This window comes from Triturus cristatus, chromosome 11, assembly GCF_964204655.1.
Source record: "Triturus cristatus chromosome 11, aTriCri1.1, whole genome shotgun sequence".
Taxonomy (NCBI): Eukaryota; Metazoa; Chordata; class Amphibia; order Caudata; family Salamandridae; genus Triturus; species Triturus cristatus.
Window position 1 is genome coordinate 937894335 of NC_140594.1, and position 17327 is coordinate 937911661.

At 40.2% G+C, this 17327-nt stretch overlaps 1 long non-coding RNA gene across 1 annotated transcript in view; it reads left to right on the forward strand.

Moving 5' to 3' along the window:
• The window catches only part of LOC146785707 (uncharacterized), a 56375-nt gene extending 40541 nt beyond the window's left edge, over positions 1 to 15834 (forward strand). The window contains exons 31-42 of the long non-coding RNA XR_014970772.1: positions 613 to 767; positions 2019 to 2139; positions 3357 to 3511; positions 4751 to 4873; positions 6122 to 6242; positions 7460 to 7614; positions 8866 to 8987; positions 10239 to 10360; positions 11578 to 11733; positions 12973 to 13091; positions 14309 to 14464; positions 15716 to 15834. This is a non-coding gene — a long non-coding RNA (uncharacterized LOC146785707). The remainder of the gene's footprint in view (positions 1 to 612; positions 768 to 2018; positions 2140 to 3356; positions 3512 to 4750; positions 4874 to 6121; positions 6243 to 7459; positions 7615 to 8865; positions 8988 to 10238; positions 10361 to 11577; positions 11734 to 12972; positions 13092 to 14308; positions 14465 to 15715) is intronic.
• The last annotated feature ends 1493 nt before the right edge of the window (positions 15835 to 17327 follow it).

A 17327-nucleotide genomic window follows, 5' to 3' on the forward strand; every position in this document is an offset into this window, starting at 1 on the left:
AGCAAGCTGACATCATAAAGCTAAAGCAAGATGTTGTCGGACATGAGGGCCACTCTGTTGGCTAACAAGCAGTAGGATACATTGATGTTGGTAACTAAATGAGTAGCAGGGTGGACAGGATGTCCAACTGAAAACTAAGATGAAAGAAATTAGGAAAGTTTTTGAGACTTCTCATTTTGTATCAACGTACGTTTGAGGATAAGAGTCATCTTCACCATTTCTGAAGTGGTGGGAATTGGCTAAAATGGAGATGGTCATTATGCTATTCATAGTTTTTATTATTCCCATGAACTGTGGCATAACCCTTACTCTCAACTTATCAGCTGGCTTAATTGCTACTGGTGTACCATATCCTAAAACAAAAGAAGTGAGAATGGTTCACTGCCACTTGGCTGGCAAAAACATCTATTGATCTATGTCCTAATGTACGCGCTACAGTTGTTTAGAGAGTTTTAGCAAATGAGGCAAGGGATGCAGAGAAGTATGTGAGGATAAAAAGCTAAAATTGAGATTTGATTTTCTAATGAGCTGTTGATTTTCACAATAAAAGACTCCATAGTATTGATCTGTTTACCCTTTATAAAAATCAAGATTTTTTTGTATTGCTTATAGAAAATGTGCCAACAGTGGACTTTTCCATCTGCAGATTATACTGAATGACCACCGGTGGCAGTGTTTCACAACCGAGTTTCTCTGAATTGCCGAGACTGAAGGAAAAAAAAAAAGGAAGTCTTCTGGCATACGGCATCATTTTACCAATTTATATGGTAAGTAAAACTCCCAATCATTCCTTTAGGCATTAAAAAGTTCACAGCATCAGCATGTCCTCACTAGCTTGTAGTGGGAGACTGTGCCTGAATAGAATTTCTGTCAAGCTGAAAGTAATATGGATCACATTGTGTTGGTCATAATAATTCATAAAAGCCCGGCTGTCTCCAACGCTACTAAAGCCTGCTTTAGATCCTGGAACTAGCAATGTTCCATTCGAGCAAATTGCTGCCTTTGAGGCTGAAATGTACTACCTCATTTCAGAACGAGCGTGTTACATTCTCACGGAAGGAAGCTCATTTCACCTCTTCTCCTGCACTCCGTATGTTGGACTCTGATACTCAAGATGGATTGTTAAGGATAATCTGTTTATGTATCTCCATCCGACTTTCAAAAAGGCCCCAGTGCTTTGAGTGGTTCAGAGTCCTTTACCATTCCCCCTCCTACTTGCCTTGTAGTTATGAATACAGATAGTAACCTACTGCATAACTTCTGATCTCATCCTCCTGTGTGGTCAGCTGCCACAAGGACAATTGGTCCAGTGGTGCGCTGACATCATAAAGCTAATCAGATGTTGTCTGACATGAGGGCCACTCTGTTGCCTAGCAAGCTGACATCATAAAGCTAAAGCAAGATGTTGTCGGACATGAGGGCCACTCTGTTGGCTAACAAGCAGTAGGATACATTGATGTTGGTAACTAAATGAGTAGCAGGGTGGACAGGATGTCCAACTGAAAACTAAGATGAAAGAAATTAGGAAAGTTTTTGAGACTTCTCATTTTGTATCAACGTACGTTTGAGGATAAGAGTCATCTTCACCATTTCTGAAGTGGTGGGAATTGGCTAAAATGGAGATGGTCATTATGCTATTCATAGTTTTTATTATTCCCATGAACTGTGGCATAACCCTTACTCTCAACTTATCAGCTGGCTTAATTGCTACTGGTGTACCATATCCTAAAACAAAAGAAGTGAGAATGGTTCACTGCCACTTGGCTGGCAAAAACATCTATTGATCTATGTCCTAATGTACTCGCTACAGTTGTTTAGAGAGTTTTAGCAAATGAGGCAAGGGATGCAGAGAAGTATGTGAGGATAAAAAGCTAAAATTGAGATTTGATTTTCTAATGAGCTGTTGATTTTCACAATAAAAGACTCCATAGTATTGATCTGTTTACCCTTTATAAAAATCAAGATTTTTTTGTATTGCTTATAGAAAATGTGCCAACAGTGGACTTTTCCATCTGCAGATTATACTGAATGACCACCGGTGGCAGTGTTTCACAACCGAGTTTCTCTGAATTGCCGAGACTGAAGGAAAAAAAAAAAGGAAGTCTTCTGGCATACGGCATCATTTTACCAATTTATATGGTAAGTAAAACTCCCAATCATTCCTTTAGGCATTAAAAAGTTCAGAGCATCAGCATGTCCTCACTAGCTTGTAGTGGGAGACTGTGCCTGAATAGAATTTCTGTCAAGCTGAAAGTAATATGGATCACATTGTGTTGGTCATAATAATTCATAAAAGCCCGGCTGTCTCCAACGCTACTAAAGCCTGCTTTAGATCCTGGAACTAGCAATGTTCCATTCGAGCAAATTGCTGCCTTTGAGGCTGAAATGTACTACCTCATTTCAGAACGAGCGTGTTACATTCTCACGGAAGGAAGCTCATTTCACCTCTTCTCCTGCACTCCGTATGTTGGACTCTGATACTCAAGATGGATTGTTAAGGATAATCTGTTTATGTATCTCCATCCGACTTTCAAAAAGGCCCCAGTGCTTTGAGTGGTTCAGAGTCCTTTACCATTCCCCCTCCTACTTGCCTTGTAGTCATGAATACAGATAGTAACCTACTGCATAACTTCTGATGTCATCCTCCTGTGTGGTCAGCTGCCACAAGGACAATTGGTCCAGTGGTGCGCTGACATCATAAAGCTAATCAGATGTTGTCTGACATGAGGGCCACTCTGTTGCCTAGCAAGCTGACATCATAAAGCTAAAGCAAGATGTTGTCGGACATGAGGGCCACTCTGTTGGCTAACAAGCAGTAGGATACATTGATGTTGGTAACTAAATGAGTAGCAGGGTGGACAGGATGTCCAACTGAAAACTAAGATGAAAGAAATTAGGAAAGTTTTTGAGACTTCTCATTTTGTATCAACGTACGTTTGAGGATAAGAGTCATCTTCACCATTTCTGAAGTGGTGGGAATTGGCTAAAATGGAGATGGTCATTATTCTATTCATAGTTTTTATTATTCCCATGAACTGTGGCATAACCCTTACTCTCAACTTATCAGCTGGCTTAATTGCTACTGGTGTACCATATCCTAAAACAAAAGAAGTGAGAATGGTTCACTGCCACTTGGCTGGCAAAAACATCTATTGATCTATGTCCTAATGTACGCGCTACAGTTGTTTAGAGAGTTTTAGCAAATGAGGCAAGGGATGCAGAGAAGTATGCGAGGATAAAAAGCTAAAATTGAGATTTGATTTTCTAATGAGCTGTTGATTTTCACAATAAAAGACTCCATAGTATTGATCTGTTTACCCTTTATAAAAATCAAGATTTTTTTGTATTGCTTATAGAAAATGTGCCAACAGTGGACTTTTCCATCTGCAGATTATACTGAATGACCACCGGTGGCAGTGTTTCACAACCGAGTTTCTCTGAATTGCCGAGACTGAAGGAAAAAAAAAAAGGAAGTCTTCCGGCATACGGCATCATTTTACCAATTTATATGGTAAGTAAAACTCCCAATCATTCCTTTAGGCATTAAAAAGTTCAGAGCATCAGCATGTCCTCACTAGCTTGTAGTGGGAGACTGTGCCTGAATAGAATTTCTGTCAAGCTGAAAGTAATATGGATCACATTGTGTTGGTCATAATAATTCATAAAAGCCCGGCTGTCTCCAACGCTACTAAAGCCTGCTTTAGATCCTGGAACTAGCAATGTTCCATTCGAGCAAATTGCTGCCTTTGAGGCTGAAATGTACTACCTCATTTCAGAACGAGCGTGTTACATTCTCACGGAAGGAAGCTCATTTCACCTCTTCTCCTGCACTCCGTATGTTGGACTCTGATACTCAAGATGGATTGTTAAGGATAATCTGTTTATGTATCTCCATCCGACTTTCAAAAAGGCCCCAGTGCTTTGAGTGGTTCAGAGTCCTTTACCATTCCCCCTCCTACTTGCCTTGTAGTTATGAATACAGATAGTAACCTACTGCATAACTTCTGATGTCATCCTCCTGTGTGGTCAGCTGCCACAAGGACAATTGGTCCAGTGGTGCGCTGACATCATAAAGCTAATCAGATGTTGTCTGACATGAGGGCCACTCTGTTGCCTAGCAAGCTGACATCATAAAGCTAAAGCAAGATGTTGTCGGACATGAGGGCCACTCTGTTGGCTAACAAGCAGTAGGATACATTGATGTTGGTAACTAAATGAGTAGCAGGGTGGACAGGATGTCCAACTGAAAACTAAGATGAAAGTTTTTGAGACTTCTCATTTTGTATCAACGTACGTTTGAGGATAAGAGTCATCTTCACCATTTCTGAAGTGGTGGGAATTGGCTAAAATGGAGATGGTCATTATGCTATTCATAGTTTTTATTATTCCCATGAACTGTGGCATAACCCTTACTCTCAACTTATCAGCTGGCTTAATTGCTACTGGTGTACCATATCCTAAAACAAAAGAAGTGAGAATGGTTCACTGCCACTTGGCTGGCAAAAACATCTATTGATCTATGTCATAATGTACGCGCTACAGTTGTTTAGAGAGTTTTAGCAAATGAGGCAAGGGATGCAGAGAAGTATGCGAGGATAAAAAGCTAAAATTGAGATTTGATTTTCTAATGAGCTGTTGATTTACACAATAAAAGACTCCATAGTATTGATCTGTTTACCCTTTATAAAAATCAAGATTTTTTTGTATCGCTTATAGAAAATGTGCTAACAGTGGACTTTTCCATCTGCAGATTATACTGAATGACCACCGGTGGCAGTGTTTCACAACCGAGTTTCTCTGAATTGCCGAGACTGAAGGAAAAAAAAAAAAAGGAAGTCTTCCGGCATACGGCATCATTTTACCAATTTATATGGTAAGTAAAACTCCCAATCATTCCTTTAGGCATTAAAAAGTTCACAGCATCAGCATGTCCTCACTAGCTTGTAGTGGGAGACTGTGCCTGAATAGAATTTCTGTCAAGCTGAAAGTAATATGGATCACATTGTGTTGGTCATAATAATTCATAAAAGCCCGGCTGTCTCCAACGCTACTAAAGCCTGCTTTAGATCCTGGAACTAGCAATGTTCCATTCGAGCAAATTGCTGCCTTTGAGGCTGAAATGTACTACCTCATTTCAGAACGAGCGTGTTACATTCACACGGAAGGAAGCTCATTTCACCTCTTCTCCTGCACTCCCTATGTTGGACTCTGATACTCAAGATGGATTGTTAAGGATAATCTGTTTATGTATCTCCATCCGACTTTCAAAAAGGCCCCAGTGCTTTGAGTGGTTCAGAGTCCTTTACCATTCCCCCTCCTACTTGCCTTGTAGTCATGAATACAGATAGTAACCTACTGCATAACTTCTGATCTCATCCTCCTGTGTGGTCAGCTGCCACAAGGACAATTGGTCCAGTGGTGCGCTGACATCATAAAGCTAATCAGATGTCTGACATGAGGGCCACTCTGTTGCCTAGCAAGCTGACATCATAAAGCTAAAGCAAGATGTTGTCGGATATGAGGGCCACTCTGTTGGCTAACAAGCAGTAGGATACATTGATGTTGGTAACTAAATGAGTAGCAGGGTGGACAGGATGTCCAACTGAAAACTAAGATGAAAGAAATTAGGAAAGTTTTTGAGACTTCTCGTTTTGTATCAACGTACGTTTGAGGATAAGAGTCTTCTTCACCATTTCTGAAGTGGTGGGAATTGGCTAAAATGGAGATGGTCATTATGCTATTCATAGTTTTTATTATTCCCATGAACTGTGGCATAACCCTTACTCTCAACTTATCAGCTGGCTTAATTGATACTGGTGTACCATATCCTAAAACAAAAGAAGTGAGAATGGTTCACTGCCACTTGGCTGGCAAAAACATCTATTGATCTATGTCCTAATGTACGCGCTACAGTTGTTTAGAGAGTTTTAGCAAATGAGGCAAGGGATGCAGAGAAGTATGCGAGGATAAAAAGCTAAAATTGAGATTTGATTTTCTAATGAGCTGTTGATTTTCACAATAAAAGACTCCATAGTATTGATCTGTTTACCCTTTATAAAAATCAAGATTTTTTTGTATTGCTTATAGAAAATGTGCCAACAGTGGACTTTTCCATCTGCAGATTATACTGAATGACCACCGGTGGCAGTGTTTCACAACCGAGTTTCTCTGAATTGCCGAGACTGAAGGAAAAAAAAAAAGGAAGTCTTCTGGCATACGGCATCATTTTACCAATTTATATGGTAAGTAAAACTCCCAATCATTCCTTTAGGCATTAAAAAGTTCACAGCATCAGCATGTCCTCACTAGCTTGTAGTGGGAGACTGTGCCTGAATAGAATTTCTGTCAAGCTGAAAGTAATATGGATCACATTGTGTTGGTCATAATAATTCATAAAAGCCCGGCTGTCTCCAACGCTACTAAAGCCTGCTTTAGATCCTGGAACTAGCAATGTTCCATTCGAGCAAATTGCTGCCTTTGAGGCTGAAATGTACTACCTCATTTCAGAACGAGCGTGTTACATTCTCACGGAAGGAAGCTCATTTCACCTCTTCTCCTGCACTCCGTATGTTGGACTCTGATACTCAAGATGGATTGTTAAGGATAATCTGTTTATGTATCTCCATCCGACTTTCAAAAAGGCCCCAGTGCTTTGAGTGGTTCAGAGTCCTTTACCATTCCCCCTCCTACTTGCCTTGTAGTTATGAATACAGATAGTAACCTACTGCATAACTTCTGATCTCATCCTCCTGTGTGGTCAGCTGCCACAAGGACAATTGGTCCAGTGGTGCGCTGACATCATAAAGCTAATCAGATGTTGTCTGACATGAGGGCCACTCTGTTGCCTAGCAAGCTGACATCATAAAGCTAAAGCAAGATGTTGTCGGACATGAGGGCCACTCTGTTGGCTAACAAGCAGTAGGATACATTGATGTTGGTAACTAAATGAGTAGCAGGGTGGACAGGATGTCCAACTGAAAACTAAGATGAAAGAAATTAGGAAAGTTTTTGAGACTTCTCATTTTGTATCAACGTACGTTTGAGGATAAGAGTCATCTTCACCATTTCTGAAGTGGTGGGAATTGGCTAAAATGGAGATGGTCATTATGCTATTCATAGTTTTTATTATTCCCATGAACTGTGGCATAACCCTTACTCTCAACTTATCAGCTGGCTTAATTGCTACTGGTGTACCATATCCTAAAACAAAAGAAGTGAGAATGGTTCACTGCCACTTGGCTGGCAAAAACATCTATTGATCTATGTCCTAATGTACGCGCTACAGTTGTTTAGAGAGTTTTAGCAAATGAGGCAAGGGATGCAGAGAAGTATGCGAGGATAAAAAGCTAAAATTGAGATTTGATTTTCTAATGAGCTGTTGATTTTCACAATAAAAGACTCCATAGTATTGATCTGTTTACCCTTTATAAAAATCAAGATTTTTTTGTATTGCTTATAGAAAATGTGCCAACAGTGGACTTTTCCATCTGCAGATTATACTGAATGACCACCGGTGGCAGTGTTTCACAACCGAGTTTCTCTGAATTGCCGAGACTGAAGGAAAAAAAAAAAGGAAGTCTTCTGGCATACGGCATCATTTTACCAATTTATATGGTAAGTAAAACTCCCAATCATTCCTTTAGGCATTAAAAAGTTCACAGCATCAGCATGTCCTCACTAGCTTGTAGTGGGAGACTGTGCCTGAATAGAATTTCTGTCAAGCTGAAAGTAATATGGATCACATTGTGTTGGTCATAATAATTCATAAAAGCCCGGCTGTCTCCAACGCTACTAAAGCCTGCTTTAGATCCTGGAACTAGCAATGTTCCATTCGAGCAAATTGCTGCCTTTGAGGCTGAAATGTACTACCTCATTTCAGAACGAGCGTGTTACATTCTCACGGAAGGAAGCTCATTTCACCTCTTCTCCTGCACTCCGTATGTTGGACTCTGATACTCAAGATGGATTGTTAAGGATAATCTGTTTATGTATCTCCATCCGACTTTCAAAAAGGCCCCAGTGCTTTGAGTGGTTCAGAGTCCTTTACCATTCCCCCTCCTACTTGCCTTGTAGTTATGAATACAGATAGTAACCTACTGCATAACTTCTGATCTCATCCTCCTGTGTGGTCAGCTGCCACAAGGACAATTGGTCCAGTGGTGCGCTGACATCATAAAGCTAATCAGATGTTGTCTGACATGAGGGCCACTCTGTTGCCTAGCAAGCTGACATCATAAAGCTAAAGCAAGATGTTGTCGGACATGAGGGCCACTCTGTTGGCTAACAAGCAGTAGGATACATTGATGTTGGTAACTAAATGAGTAGCAGGGTGGACAGGATGTCCAACTGAAAACTAAGATGAAAGAAATTAGGAAAGTTTTTGAGACTTCTCATTTTGTATCAACGTACGTTTGAGGATAAGAGTCATCTTCACCATTTCTGAAGTGGTGGGAATTGGCTAAAATGGAGATGGTCATTATGCTATTCATAGTTTTTATTATTCCCATGAACTGTGGCATAACCCTTACTCTCAACTTATCAGCTGGCTTAATTGCTACTGGTGTACCATATCCTAAAACAAAAGAAGTGAGAATGGTTCACTGCCACTTGGCTGGCAAAAACATCTATTGATCTATGTCCTAATGTACGCGCTACAGTTGTTTAGAGAGTTTTAGCAAATGAGGCAAGGGATGCAGAGAAGTATGCGAGGATAAAAAGCTAAAATTGAGATTTGATTTTCTAATGAGCTGTTGATTTACACAATAAAAGACTCCATAGTATTGATCTGTTTACCCTTTATAAAAATCAAGATTTTTTTGTATCGCTTATAGAAAATGTGCTAACAGTGGACTTTTCCATCTGCAGATTATACTGAATGACCACCGGTGGCAGTGTTTCACAACCGAGTTTATCTGAATTGCCGAGACTGAAGAAAAAAAAAAAATTGAAGTCTTCCGGCATACGGCATCATTTTACCAATTTATATGGTAAGTAAAACTCCCAATCATTCCTTTAGGCATTAAAAAGTTCACAGCATCAGCATGTCCTCACTAGCTTGTAGTGGGAGACTGTGCCTGAATAGAATTTCTGTCAAGCTGAAAGTAATATGGATCACATTGTGTTGGTCATAATAATTCATAAAAGCCCGGCTGTCTCCAACGCTACTAAAGCCTGCTTTAGATCCTGGAACTAGCAATGTTCCATTCGAGCAAATTGCTGCCTTTGAGGCTGAAATGTACTACCTCATTTCAGAACGAGCGTGTTACATTCTCACGGAAGGAAGCTCATTTCACCTCTTCTCCTGCACTCCGTATGTTGGACTCTGATACTCAAGATGGATTGTTAAGGATAATCTGTTTATGTATCTCCATCCGACTTTCAAAAAGGCCCCAGTGCTTTGAGTGGTTCAGAGTCCTTTACCATTCCCCCTCCTACTTGCCTTGTAGTCATGAATACAGATAGTAACCTACTGCATAACTTCTGATGTCATCCTCCTGTGTGGTCAGCTGCCACAAGGACAATTGGTCCAGTGGTGCGCTGACATCATAAAGCTAATCAGATGTTGTCTGACATGAGGGCCACTCTGTTGCCTAGCAAGCTGACATCATAAAGCTAAAGCAAGATGTTGTCGGACATGAGGGCCACTCTGTTGGCTAACAAGCAGTAGGATACATTGATGTTGGTAACTAAATGAGTAGCAGGGTGGACAGGATGTCCAACTGAAAACTAAGATGAAAGAAATTAGGAAAGTTTTTGAGACTTCTCGTTTTGTATCAACGTACGTTTGAGGATAAGAGTCATCTTCACCATTTCTGAAGTGGTGGGAATTGGCTAAAATGGAGATGGTCATTATGCTATTCATAGTTTTTATTATTCCCATGAACTGTGGCATAACCCTTACTCTCAACTTATCAGCTGGCTTAATTGCTACTGGTGTACCATATCCTAAAACAAAAGAAGTGAGAATGGTTCACTGCCACTTGGCTGGCAAAAACATCTATTGATCTATGTCCTAATGTACGCGCTACAGTTGTTTAGAGAGTTTTAGCAAATGAGGCAAGGGATGCAGAGAAGTATGCGAGGATAAAAAGCTAAAATTGAGATTTGATTTTCTAATGAGCTGTTGATTTACACAATAAAAGACTCCATAGTATTGATCTGTTTACCCTTTATAAAAATCAAGATTTTTTTGTATCGCTTATAGAAAATGTGCTAACAGTGGACTTTTCCATCTGCAGATTATACTGAATGACCACCGGTGGCAGTGTTTCACAACCGAGTTTATCTGAATTGCCGAGACTGAAGAAAAAAAAAAAATTGAAGTCTTCCGGCATACGGCATCATTTTACCAATTTATATGGTAAGTAAAACTCCCAATCATTCCTTTAGGCATTAAAAAGTTCACAGCATCAGCATGTCCTCACTAGCTTGTAGTGGGAGACTGTGCCTGAATAGAATTTCTGTCAAGCTGAAAGTAATATGGATCACATTGTGTTGGTCATAATAATTCATAAAAGCCCGGCTGTCTCCAACGCTACTAAAGCCTGCTTTAGATCCTGGAACTAGCAATGTTCCATTCGAGCAAATTGCTGCCTTTGAGGCTGAAATGTACTACCTCATTTCAGAACGAGCGTGTTACATTCTCACGGAAGGAAGCTCATTTCACCTCTTCTCCTGCACTCCGTATGTTGGACTCTGATACTCAAGATGGATTGTTAAGGATAATCTGTTTATGTATCTCCATCCGACTTTCAAAAAGGCCCCAGTGCTTTGAGTGGTTCAGAGTCCTTTACCATTCCCCCTCCTACTTGCCTTGTAGTCATGAATACAGATAGTAACCTACTGCATAACTTCTGATGTCATCCTCCTGTGTGGTCAGCTGCCACAAGGACAATTGGTCCAGTGGTGCGCTGACATCATAAAGCTAATCAGATGTTGTCTGACATGAGGGCCACTCTGTTGCCTAGCAAGCTGACATCATAAAGCTAAAGCAAGATGTTGTCGGACATGAGGGCCACTCTGTTGGCTAACAAGCAGTAGGATACATTGATGTTGGTAACTAAATGAGTAGCAGGGTGGACAGGATGTCCAACTGAAAACTAAGATGAAAGAAATTAGGAAAGTTTTTGAGACTTCTCGTTTTGTATCAACGTACGTTTGAGGATAAGAGTCATCTTCACCATTTCTGAAGTGGTGGGAATTGGCTAAAATGGAGATGGTCATTATGCTATTCATAGTTTTTATTATTCCCATGAACTGTGGCATAACCCTTACTCTCAACTTATCAGCTGGCTTAATTGCTACTGGTGTACCATATCCTAAAACAAAAGAAGTGAGAATGGTTCACTGCCACTTGGCTGGCAAAAACATCTATTGATCTATGTCCTAATGTACGCGCTACAGTTGTTTAGAGAGTTTTAGCAAATGAGGCAAGGGATGCAGAGAAGTATGCGAGGATAAAAAGCTAAAATTGAGATTTGATTTTCTAATGAGCTGTTGATTTTCACAATAAAAGACTCCATAGTATTGATCTGTTTACCCTTTATAAAAATCAAGATTTTTTTGTATTGCTTATAGAAAATGTGCCAACAGTGGACTTTTCCATCTGCAGATTATACTGAATGACCACCGGTGGCAGTGTTTCACAACCGAGTTTCTCTGAATTGCCGAGACTGAAGGAAAAAAAAAAAAGGAAGTCTTCCGGCATACGGCATCATTTTACCAATTTATATGGTAAGTAAAACTCCCAATCATTCCTTTAGGCATTAAAAAGTTCAGAGCATCAGCATGTCCTCACTAGCTTGTAGTGGGAGACTGTGCCTGAATAGAATTTCTGTCAAGCTGAAAGTAATATGGATCACATTGTGTTGGTCATAATAATTCATAAAAGCCCGGCTGTCTCCAACGCTACTAAAGCCTGCTTTAGATCCTGGAACTAGCAATGTTCCATTCGAGCAAATTGCTGCCTTTGAGGCTGAAATGTACTACCTCATTTCAGAACGAGCGTGTTACATTCTCACGGAAGGAAGCTCATTTCACCTCTTCTCCTGCACTCCGTATGTTGGACTCTGATACTCAAGATGGATTGTTAAGGATAATCTGTTTATGTATCTCCATCCGACTTTCAAAAAGGCCCCAGTGCTTTGAGTGGTTCAGAGTCCTTTACCATTCCCCCTCCTACTTGCCTTGTAGTTATGAATACAGATAGTAACCTACTGCATAACTTCTGATGTCATCCTCCTGTGTGGTCAGCTGCCACAAGGACAATTGGTCCAGTGGTGCGCTGACATCATAAAGCTAATCAGATGTTGTCTGACATGAGGGCCACTCTGTTGCCTAGCAAGCTGACATCATAAAGCTAAAGCAAGATGTTGTCGGACATGAGGGCCACTCTGTTGGCTAACAAGCAGTAGGATACATTGATGTTGGTAACTAAATGAGTAGCAGGGTGGACAGGATGTCCAACTGAAAACTAAGATGAAAGTTTTTGAGACTTCTCGTTTTGTATCAACGTACGTTTGAGGATAAGAGTCATCTTCACCATTTCTGAAGTGGTGGGAATTGGCTAAAATGGAGATGGTCATTATGCTATTCATAGTTTTTATTATTCCCATGAACTGTGGCATAACCCTTACTCTCAACTTATCAGCTGGCTTAATTGCTACTGGTGTACCATATCCTAAAACAAAAGAAGTGAGAATGGTTCACTGCCACTTGGCTGGCAAAAACATCTATTGATCTATGTCCTAATGTACGCGCTACAGTTGTTTAGAGAGTTTTAGCAAATGAGGCAAGGGATGCAGAGAAGTATGCGAGGATAAAAAGCTAAAATTGAGATTTGATTTTCTAATGAGCTGTTGATTTACACAATAAAAGACTCCATAGTATTGATCTGTTTACCCTTTATAAAAATCAAGATTTTTTTGTATCGCTTATAGAAAATGTGCTAACAGTGGACTTTTCCATCTGCAGATTATACTGAATGACCACCGGTGGCAGTGTTTCACAACAGTTTCTCTGAATTGCCGAGACTGAAGGAAAAAAAAAAAGGAAGTCTTCCGGCATACGGCATCATTTTACCAATTTATATGGTAAGTAAAACTCCCAATCATTCCTTTAGGCATTAAAAAGTTCACAGCATCAGCATGTCCTCACTAGCTTGTAGTGGGAGACTGTGCCTGAATAGAATTTCTGTCAAGCTGAAAGTAATATGGATCACATTGTGTTGGTCATAATAATTCATAAAAGCCCGGCTGTCTCCAACGTTACTAAAGCCTGCTTTAGATCCTGGAACTAGCAATGTTCCATTCGAGCAAATTGCTGCCTTTGAGGCTGAAATGTACTACCTCATTTCAGAACGAGCGTGTTACATTCTCACGGAAGGAAGCTCATTTCACCTCTTCTCCTGCACTCCGTATGTTGGACTCTGATACTCAAGATGGATTGTTAAGGATAATCTGTTTATGTATCTCCATCCGACTTTCAAAAAGGCCCCAGTGCTTTGAGTGGTTCAGAGTCCTTTACCATTCCCCCTCCTACTTGCCTTGTAGTCATGAATACAGATAGTAACCTACTGCATAACTTCTGATGTCATCCTCCTGTGTGGTCAGCTGCCACAAGGACAATTGGTCCAGTGGTGCGCTGACATCATAAAGCTAATCAGATGTTGTCTGACATGAGGGCCACTCTGTTGCCTAGCAAGCTGACATCATAAAGCTAAAGCAAGATGTTGTCGGATATGAGGGCCACTCTGTTGGCTAACAAGCAGTAGGATACATTGATGTTGGTAACTAAATGAGTAGCAGGGTGGACAGGATGTCCAACTGAAAACTAAGATGAAAGAAATTAGGAAAGTTTTTGAGACTTCTCGTTTTGTATCAACGTACGTTTGAGGATAAGAGTCTTCTTCACCATTTCTGAAGTGGTGGGAATTGGCTAAAATGGAGATGGTCATTATGCTATTCATAGTTTTTATTATTCCCATGAACTGTGGCATAACCCTTACTCTCAACTTATCAGCTGGCTTAATTGCTACTGGTGTACCATATCCTAAAACAAAAGAAGTGAGAATGGTTCACTGCCACTTGGCTGGCAAAAACATCTATTGATCTATGTCCTAATGTACGCGCTACAGTTGTTTAGAGAGTTTTAGCAAATGAGGCAAGGGATGCAGAGAAGTATGTGAGGATAAAAAGCTAAAATTGAGATTTGATTTTCTAATGAGCTGTTGATTTTCACAATAAAAGACTCCATAGTATTGATCTGTTTACCCTTTATAAAAATCAAGATTTTTTTGTATTGCTTATAGAAAATGTGCCAACAGTGGACTTTTCCATCTGCAGATTATACTGAATGACCACCGGTGGCAGTGTTTCACAACCGAGTTTCTCTGAATTGCCGAGACTGAAGGAAAAAAAAAAAAGGAAGTCTTCCGGCATACGGCATCATTTTACCAATTTATATGGTAAGTAAAACTCCCAATCATTCCTTTAGGCATTAAAAAGTTCACAGCATCAGCATGTCCTCACTAGCTTGTAGTGGGAGACTGTGCCTGAATAGAATTTCTGTCAAGCTGAAAGTAATATGGATCACATTGTGTTGGTCATAATAATTCATAAAAGCCCGGCTGTCTCCAACGTTACTAAAGCCTGCTTTAGATCCTGGAACTAGCAATGTTCCATTCGAGCAAATTGCTGCCTTTGAGGCTGAAATGTACTACCTCATTTCAGAACGAGCGTGTTACATTCTCACGGAAGGAAGCTCATTTCACCTCTTCTCCTGCACTCCGTATGTTGGACTCTGATACTCAAGATGGATTGTTAAGGATAATCTGTTTATGTATCTCCATCCGACTTTCAAAAAGGCCCCAGTGCTTTGAGTGGTTCAGGGTCCTTAACCATTCCCCCTCCTACTTGCCTTGTAGTCATGAATACAGATAGTAACCTACTGCATAACTTCTGATGTCATCCTCCTGTGTGGTCAGCTGCCACAAGGACAATTGGTCCAGTGGTGCGCTGACATCATAAAGCTAATCAGATGTTGTCTGACATGAGGGCCACTCTGTTGCCTAGCAAGCTGACATCATAAAGCTAAAGCAAGATGTTGTCGGACATGAGGGCCACTCTGTTGGCTAACAAGCAGTAGGATACATTGATGTTGGTAACTAAATGAGTAGCAGGGTGGACAGGATGTCCAACTGAAAACTAAGATGAAAGAAATTAGGAAAGTTTTTGAGACTTCTCGTTTTGTATCAACGTACGTTTGAGGATAAGAGTCATCTTCACCATTTCTGAAGTGGTGGGAATTGGCTAAAATGGAGATGGTCATTATGCTATTCATAGTTTTTATTATTCCCATGAACTGTGGCATAACCCTTACTCTCAACTTATCAGCTGGCTTAATTGCTACTGGTGTACCATATCCTAAAACAAAAGAAGTGAGAATGGTTCACTGCCACTTGGCTGGCAAAAACATCTATTGATCTATGTCCTAATGTACGCGCTACAGTTGTTTAGAGAGTTTTAGCAAATGAGGCAAGGGATGCAGAGAAGTATGCGAGGATAAAAAGCTAAAATTGAGATTTGATTTTCTAATGAGCTGTTGATTTACACAATAAAAGACTCCATAGTATTGATCTGTTTACCCTTTATAAAAATCAAGATTTTTTTGTATCGCTTATAGAAAATGTGCTAACAGTGGACTTTTCCATCTGCAGATTATACTGAATGACCACCGGTGGCAGTGTTTCACAACAGTTTCTCTGAATTGCCGAGACTGAAGGAAAAAAAAAAAGGAAGTCTTCCGGCATACGGCATCATTTTACCAATTTATATGGTAAGTAAAACTCCCAATCATTCCTTTAGGCATTAAAAAGTTCACAGCATCAGCATGTCCTCACTAGCTTGTAGTGGGAGACTGTGCCTGAATAGAATTTCTGTAAAGCTGAAAGTAATATGGATCACATTGTGTTGGTAATAATAATTCATAAAAGCCCGGCTGTCTCCAACGTTACTAAAGCCTGCTTTAGATCCTGGAACTAGCAATGTTCCATTCGAGCAAATTGCTGCCTTTGAGGCTGAAATGTACTACCTCATTTCAGAACGAGCGTGTTACATTCTCACGGAAGGAAGCTCATTTCACCTCTTCTCCTGCACTCCGTATGTTGGACTCTGATACTCAAGATGGATTGTTAAGGATAATCTGTTTATGTATCTCCATCCGACTTTCAAAAAGGCCCCAGTGCTTTGAGTGGTTCAGAGTCCTTTACCATTCCCCCTCCTACTTGCCTTGTAGTCATGAATACAGATAGTAACCTACTGCATAACTTCTGATGTCATCCTCCTGTGTGGTCAGCTGCCACAAGGACAATTGGTCCAGTGGTGCGCTGACATCATAAAGCTAATCAGATGTTGTCTGACATGAGGGCCACTCTGTTGCCTAGCAAGCTGACATCATAAAGCTAAAGCAAGATGTTGTCGGACATGATGGCCACTCTGTTGGCTAACAAGCAGTAGGATACATTGATGTTGGTAACTAAATGAGTAGCAGGGTGGACAGGATGTCCAACTGAAAACTAAGATGAAAGAAATTAGTAAAGTTTTTGAGACTTCTCGTTTTGTATCAACGTACGTTTGAGGATAAGAGTCATCTTCACCATTTCTGAAGTGGTGGGAATTGGCTAAAATGGAGATGGTCATTATGCTATTCATAGTTTTTATTATTCCCATGAACTGTGGCATAACCCTTACTCTCAACTTATCAGCTGGCTTAATTGCTACTGGTGTACCATATCCTAAAACAAAAGAAGTGAGAATGGTTCACTGCCACTTGGCTGGCAAAAACATCTATTGATCTATGTCCTAATGTACGCGCTACAGTTGTTTAGAGAGTTTTAGCAAATGAGGCAAGGGATGCAGAGAAGTATGCGAGGATAAAAAGCTAAAATTGAGATTTGATTTTCTAATGAGCTGTTGATTTACACAATAAAAGACTCCATAGTATTGATCTGTTTACCCTTTATAAAAATCAAGATTTTTTTGTATCGCTTATAGAAAATGTGCTAACAGTGGACTTTTCCATCTGCAGATTATACTGAATGACCACCGGTGGCAGTGTTTCACAACCGAGTTTATCTGAATTGCCGAGACTGAAGAAAAAAAAAAAATTGAAGTCTTCCGGCATACGGCATCATTTTACCAATTTATATGGTAAGTAAAACTCCCAATCATTCCTTTAGGCATTAAAAAGTTCACAGCATCAGAATGTCCTCACTAGCTTGTAGTGGGAGACTGTGCCTGAATAGAATTTCTGTCAAGCTGAAAGTAATA